A 7,623-nucleotide genomic window follows, 5' to 3' on the forward strand; every position below is an offset into this window, starting at 1 on the left:
CCTGCCTTCTTTATTACCTAAAGGAGGATCTATTGTAGTGATTGATGTAAAAGACTGGTTTTTTATTATACCTTTACACAAACAGGATAGAGAAAAATTTGCTTTTGCAGTGCCTACTTATAATAATTCCTAGATTGTTTAAAGGTATCAGTGGAAAGTTCTTCCAAAAGGATGTTAAACAGCCCCACATTGTATCAATATTTTGTACAACAGCCATTGGAAATAATTCACAAATAATTTCCTCAATCTATAATTTACCATTATATTAATGATATCTTACTAGCTGATTTGGATGCAACTACCTTAAAAAAGTTTGAATAAGTTAAGAACATTTTTGCCTTGTTTGGGATTACAATGCTTCTGAAAAAAATACAAAGAGGAGATTCCATTAATTACCTAGGATATAAGATAGGTTTACAAAAATTAAGCCACAGAAAGTACAAATCAATAGAGATCAATCATAAACTCTTAATGATTTTCAAAAATTAGTGGGAGATATTCACTGGCTATGGCCCACAATTGGATTGACAATTCAAGAGCTAAATAGTTTATTTCAAACCTTACAAGTTGATAAGGACTTAAATAATCCAAGAAAATTATCTGCTGATGCTGAGAGAGAATTGGCTCTCATAGAAAAGAAAGTATAGGATACCCACATGGACAGCTTTGATCCAGAGCTTGATTGTATTCTAGTTACTTTGCCTTTTATTCATTCTCCCATGGGAATTCTAATGCAGAGAGAAGATAATATTTTAGAATAGATATTTTTTGATACACTAACAGAGTAAATATTAAAGACCTATGTAGGAAAGGTGTCTGAATTGATTCTGAAAGGAAAATTGAGACTTTGTCAATTAGCAGTAATAAACCCAACAGAAATTATTGGAGACTTTTATTAATACTGAAATTGTCTTGTTATGGGCAGAAAATGAACATTGGCAAAGAGTGTGCAATAATATCTTGGTAGAGATTAGTAATAAATAACCCCAAAACAAGAGAGTTCAGTTTATAAAGAGAACTAATTGGATCCTTTCTCCCATTGTATGAGGAACACCAATTTCTGGAGCCCCTACATTCTATATTGATGCAAATAAATCAGGAAAGGCAGGTTATAAGTCAGGAAAAACAAGTAAAGTGGCTCAAAGCCCTTATGATTTGGATAAAAGTCAGACTTATGTGCTATTCTCATGGTATTAATAGATTTTCCAGAACCTCTTAATATAGTTACTGACTCAATATATAGAAAGAGTTGTTTTACATATTGAAACCAGTGAACTTATTCCAGATGATTCAGAATTAACTTTGTTATTTATTCAATTACAAGAAATAATCAGAAATAATAATCATCCCTTATATCAGATCCCAAATAGGCCTACCAGGCCATCTAGCACAAGGTAATAACGAAATTGATCAGTTATTGGTAGGAAATGTGCTAGAATTTCATAAGAAACACCATGTTAATAGCAAAGGTTTGAAGAAAGAGTTTTATATCACTTGGCAACAAGCCAAGGAAATTATTAGGAAAATGTCCTATTTGTTCCTTGTATAACCAAACTCTACAACCTGCAGGAAGTAACCCAAAGAGTACTCAAAGAAATGAAATTTGGCAAATGGATGTGTTTCATTTTGTGGAGTTTGGAAAATTAAAATATGTACATCATACCATTGATACTTATTCAGGAATAAAATGGACAACTACTTTGAGTTCTGAAAAGGCTGATTTTTTAATTATACATTTATTAGAAGTTATGGTCATCATGGTAATACCTATATAATTAAGATGACAATACTCCACCATATGTCTCTAGTAAAATGAAACAGTTTTTTGCATATTACAACATAAAGCATATTACAGGTATACCACACAATCCTACAGGGCAAGAAGTTATAGAAAGATCTAATTGCACTCTAAAAGATATGCTTAATCAACAGAAATGGATAATAAAGACCCCCAGGAACAGATTACACAATGGTTTATTAACTTTAAATTTTCTAAATGCTAATGAGAAAGGAACGACAGCTGCAGAAAGACACTGGATAATAGAAAAAAACTGCTGAATTAAATCAGCCTGTATACTTTAAAGATGTGATGACCTCAGAATGGAAACCAGGATATATGTTATGTTGGGGATGAGGTTTTGCTTTTGTTTCCACAGGAAAAGAAAAGCTATGGATACCACTGAGATTGATAAAGATTAAATTTGAACAGGAAAGACCTCTTGATTAGAAGAGGTGATAGTTCATCAAAGAGCATGGCCATTCAAACTAAACTAACTTATAAGACTAGTGAATGACTTTCATTTGATCAGATATAACCTGCCAAAAGGGAAACTCCCCAAAGTTAGGGTTGGGGCAGGTTTTTTTTTGTTTATTTTTTGTTTTTTGGTTTGTCCTTTTAGGAGAATGAAGGCATCCAATTAAAGAATTTAAAGACCATTGGACAAATGAGACATATGAAGAAAAAAGATGAATCATCTAATGAAAATGTCCCCAGAAAAAAAGTAAATTGGCCTATTGATACATCATATTTACAACAGGATAAAATTTCATAAATCTTTCCAAATGTTTGTTTCTTCTATTCTCTACAGACATATAAAGCAAATGGTCTTTTTGTAGTCCCAGTCCAATTAAAAATTAAAGCTGACTTTGAAGTTAGAGCATGGCTCTCTTTTTCTCTAAACCCAAGCATGTTTGTTAAAGTAAAATCCAAAGTCTCTGGTATGGGACATAAGAAAACCAAAATTAAGGGACTATTTTATTGTCACTAATCTCATAATCCTTTGGTTTTATTTTGATTCTTTAAAATTTTTCTGAAGGTATAAATATCTCAAATAAGATAAATACATATGTATTTAAACTTTCTGTTGTGATATTGTCATATAGAGTACTAATTCTAGAAATAGCCTTCATCTAGCTTCCTATACAAGATTTTAGGCTTGAGTCTGAAGCAGGTAATTAGGAATTAAGTTTGTGTAGCCTGAGTGTATTTAATAGACTATGGTCCTTTAACCTCTCCGATATCTGCTACACATGACGTTTAAAATGTTTAGGGTTTCTACATAACCATGACCATTCCTAATAATGATTTCTGAAGTCTCAAAAAGGATGATGGGGCCCCACAACGATGATTCCATTTGGATGGTGGTAATGCTACTAGGCTGACAAACACCACCCAAAGACCACCTTTGGACTACAAACTGCTCAGGCCAATTTCAAGGTAGTTAGCTAAGATGGTCCAACCCTGTAGACGATTCCAGTCAGGAATTCAGATAAGCTTTGCATTTTCCCATCACACCAAGACTGAACTAGAGCCAGGTCTCCTCGGACTTGATCATTATCTCAATTTTCTTAGGGTCCCCTAAAGGTGACATTACCCCCAGATAACAGGAAGTAATTTTAAAAACATAATGCCCACATTCACAAGAGAGAGGTAGGGTGGGTGGTTTTTGGTTGTTCAGTGGATGTTTGTCATTGTTTAGGGGGTTAGTTGCAAGTTGTTATTGGTCATGATCAGGGAGGAAACTAAACAAAGGGGGTTAGACTCAAGGATTTCATTCTGAAAAGAAAAAAGGGGAGGTATATGAATGATAGGATAAAAGGGTAGATTATTTCTAAACTAAAAAAAGCAACTACTAGTCTTAAATATTTTACATTGTATGGATTTTTGTATATTGATACAAATTTAAGGTTATTTTTGTTATATTACATATGTGTTTCTATTCTTGTTTAAGGTATTGCACCTATGCAACTCATTTAAAAATGTAATGTAGAGTGTGTTTCCAAAATGGCGGCAGCGATGGATGTGGATACCCCCAGCGGCACAACAACGGTGCCGGCAAGAAGCGCTTTGAAGTGAAAAAGTGGAACGCAGTAGCCCTCTGGGCCTGGGATATCGTGGTTGATAACTGTGCCATCTGCAGGAACCACATTATGGATCTTTGCATTGAATGTCAGGCCAACCAGGCATCTGCTACTTCCGAAGAGTGTACTGTCGCATGGGGCATCTGTAATCATGCCTTTCATTTCCACTGCATCTCCTGATGGCTCAAAACGAGACAGGTGTGTCCATTGGACAACAGAGAGGAGGAATTCCAAAAGTATGGGCACTAGAAAAGACTCTCCCTAAAGCTTACCTGTTTGTTACTCGTGTGGTGACTTGCCTTCCTGTTAATTATAAATTAGATAGAGCCGTGGTTTTTTCCTTTCCTTTGTCTTGGGAGTTTGCTGTTCCCACAGCCATTGTTGTATGTTGTGTCAAATAAAGTTAAGTTCGGAAAAAAAAAATAATAATAATAAAAATGTAATGTAAAGTTCTAGTCCTTGAAAGCTATTTAGAAATTAATTAAGTTTAATTAATTTCTATTTAGAAATTAATTAGCTATTTAGAAATTAATTAATTAATTAAGTTAATTAAACAAATAATTATTTAATTCTAATTAAATAATTAAGAAATGTGGGTTAGTAGTTAGTCATCCATAACATTCAAACTTGTGGTTATGTTAGGTATATTTTCAAGGTCAAACAGAGATATATTTTAAATAGAGAGATGGTCTTCAAACACTTCAGAGACCTACATAATATGGCATTTAAAATGTTTTAATAACATATGGCTTTTCATGACAGGAAGACATGTCTGCTCATGGTAGCACCAATTTACTTAAAAAAAAAAAGGATGATGGGCATTGAAGAACCTCCAGATGGAGTTTGTTTTCATTGTAGCAAAGCTAGACAGTGGGCAAGAAAGTGCCCTTGCCTTGACTGCTGACAGTATGCTGTCCAAAATGAACAAGCAGGACACAAAAGAAGACTACTGGCAAACTTTGACAAGACAAGGTAGGACAGTCCTTCAAAATTTCCCACTTCACAAAAAAGTCTGTCAGATATTCTAGACCTGTATGCTGAAGGTGATGCCCCGATGTTGTAGAGGAACCTTGGGGTGACTATGCAGGCAGCCAGTTGTTTCTGTCATTTTTAAATTTTGGAAGTTGTTTGCTCTGCACTTCCTTCAGGTAATATTATATCCTTCTCAGGTCTCAGATGAGGTTGAAGTTACAGTTATAATTATAGTTACAATTTTCCTTAGTTGTGATAGAAAGTAAATTAGGTACAAAACTTTGGACTCACCAAGACACAATAGATAATGGAACATTTTCTCTGAATTTGACAAATACAAATGGATTGTGTATCAGGTGTTGTAGCTAGAGTTTTCCTGCCTTGTCCACAGTCAGGAAAAATCTCTGTCACCCGCCAGTCCCACAGCCGCTCAGACCCAACCAAGTAAACACAGAGACTTATATTGCTTACAAACTGTATGACCATGGCAGGCTTCTTGCTAACTGTTCTTATAGCTTAATTAATCCATTTCCATAAATCTATACCTTGCCATGTGGCTTGTGGCTTACCGGTGTCTTCACATGCGGCTTGTCATGGTGGCGGCTAGCAGTTTCTCTGACTCAGCCTTCCACTTCCCAGAATTCTTCTCCTCCTTGTCCTGCCTATACTTCCTCCTGCCTGGCCACTGGCCAATCAGTGTTTTATTTATTGACCAATCAGAGCAACAGATTTGACATACAGACCATCCCACAGCAAGGCGTTTTTTCTTTTGGGCCACCAACAAGTTCCCAAATCATGACACAGAGACTTATTAGTTTTGAATGCTCAGCCTAGCTTAGGCACATTTCTGCTAGCTCTTTTAACTTAAATTAACCTTTGTCTCAGGGCTTTTTATCTTCTTCCTTTCTTTCTGTGTATATAACTTTCACTGCTTCTCATGTGTGCTGGCTAATGGCTGCCTAGCTTCTGGCCCTGGGTGTCTCCCTCATTCACTCTTCTTCTTTTATTCCTTTTTTTTCAAGCCTAGATTTCTCCTCCTGTTTATTCTCTCTGCCCAGCAGCCCCATCTATCCTTTCTCCTGCCTAGATATTGGCTATTCAGTTCTTTATTACACCAATCAGGTGCCTTAGGCAGGCAAGGTGAAACAAATGCAACACATCTTTACATAGTTAAACAAATGCAGCATAAACAAAAGTAACACATCTTTACACAGTTAAAGTAATATTTTACAACATAAACAAATGTAACACATCTTTGCCCAGTTAAAATAATATTCCACAAGCAGGACTGGACATTGTGAATTTAATTCTTACCTGATAATTCTTCTTATTGTATATAGTTCTACTTTGTTAAAGTTAATACCTTTCTTTTTTTATTTAGACAATACCTGGTAATTGTTCTTATTGTATATAGTTTTACTATGTTAGAGTTAAAAATCTTTCCTTTTTATTTAAACAAAAAGAGGGAAATGTTGTGGGAGATTTGTTTGCACTGTTACTCTGAGACAGACAATAAAGTTAAACCTTGATTCAGAGGGTTGAGTCCACATTCAGCTGGCCAGAATAAACCATAGAGGTTTTTGGCTGACCCAGATGAGGATAGAAAGACACAGGAAAGAATAGGGAGGGGCTTAGAAAGAGTCCCCTTTTTATCTGGAAAGGTGGAGAGGAGGGTCAGCTGATTATTTCTCCATCACTTTGTGGATCTATCAGGTTTATATCCTAATATCTGACTCCTGAGTTTTATTTATTAATAGAACAATAAAAGTAGTCACTTTATTTTATTGCTTTTTTTTTTTTAAAAAAGCATATTATCCCTTTAGCTTACAAGTGGTTTTTCTTTTCTTATTCATTGCTGTGTGTGTGTATTCATTGTTTGCTCAGGTTCACGTGGAGGGCACAAGTGGATGTTCGTTGTCTTCCTCAGTTGCTCCACCTTATTTTTTGAACTTAGAACTCACCTAGGCTGGCTGGCCAGGAAGCCCCGGGTCCTCCCGTCTCCACACCCAGCACTAGGGTCACAGATAATGCTTCCATTCCCTGCTTTTTTAGCGGGTACTGGGGGCTGAATGCAGGTCCTCATACTTGTCAGGCAATTACTTGATGAACTCCCGAGCCGCTCTCATTTATTTTATATCCTTCCATCTATCAACCCATCAATAATTAATTAAACAAGAGTTTGTTGGTGGCTCCTATGTCAGATAAATTGTTGTCCTGCCTTCTTCAGAAGACCCTGACATCCCTACTGAGTAGTTTACATTTTAATTCCAAAGTAAGGGAGCCAAAGAGGAATGTGAACCAGGCATGTGACAAATCTGGCTGGCCTTTGTGGACTCATTTTTGGGACGCAGCCTCAGAGTTTCTGACTATTAGGTCTTGCTTTTCTAAAGCCCTTAGGACCATCTTCCATGCTTTGTGGTAACAAGACAGCTAGGGGGACACGTGGTCTTCGCACTGACAGACTCAGGGCCGGGCCAGGACACCTATAGTATCAGCAGGCAGGTTGGTCAGACCAGAAGTGCCAATGGGGTGAACAGGAAGAGGGAGGAGGAGCCACAGTGGCTGTCAGTCATGAGACTGAAGCCTCAGCAGAACCCAGGACACCAAAGCCTGGGAGTTCCTGAACAGGCAGCTCCATAATGGATGGCCACACAATGACGTCCAGAGGGGACACTATGCCACTGAGGATACACATCTTCCCAGTTCAAATCTTCCCAGCTATGGCTTTCACTCTTTGTGTAAGGAGGAAAGCATTGCCATAAGCATGAGGACTCTAGGATTCACAGCCAG

The 7,623-nt window shown here is 36.8% G+C and overlaps 1 pseudogene; it reads left to right on the forward strand.

The window, feature by feature from the left end:
- Nucleotides 1–3,776: 3,776 nt before the first annotated feature.
- Nucleotides 3,777–4,229, forward strand: LOC102915002 (E3 ubiquitin-protein ligase RBX1 pseudogene; annotated as a pseudogene).
- The last annotated feature ends 3,394 nt before the right edge of the window (nt 4,230–7,623 follow it).

Source organism: Peromyscus maniculatus, chromosome 6 (assembly GCF_049852395.1).
Source record: "Peromyscus maniculatus bairdii isolate BWxNUB_F1_BW_parent chromosome 6, HU_Pman_BW_mat_3.1, whole genome shotgun sequence".
Lineage (NCBI taxonomy): Eukaryota > Metazoa > Chordata > Mammalia > Rodentia > Cricetidae > Peromyscus > Peromyscus maniculatus.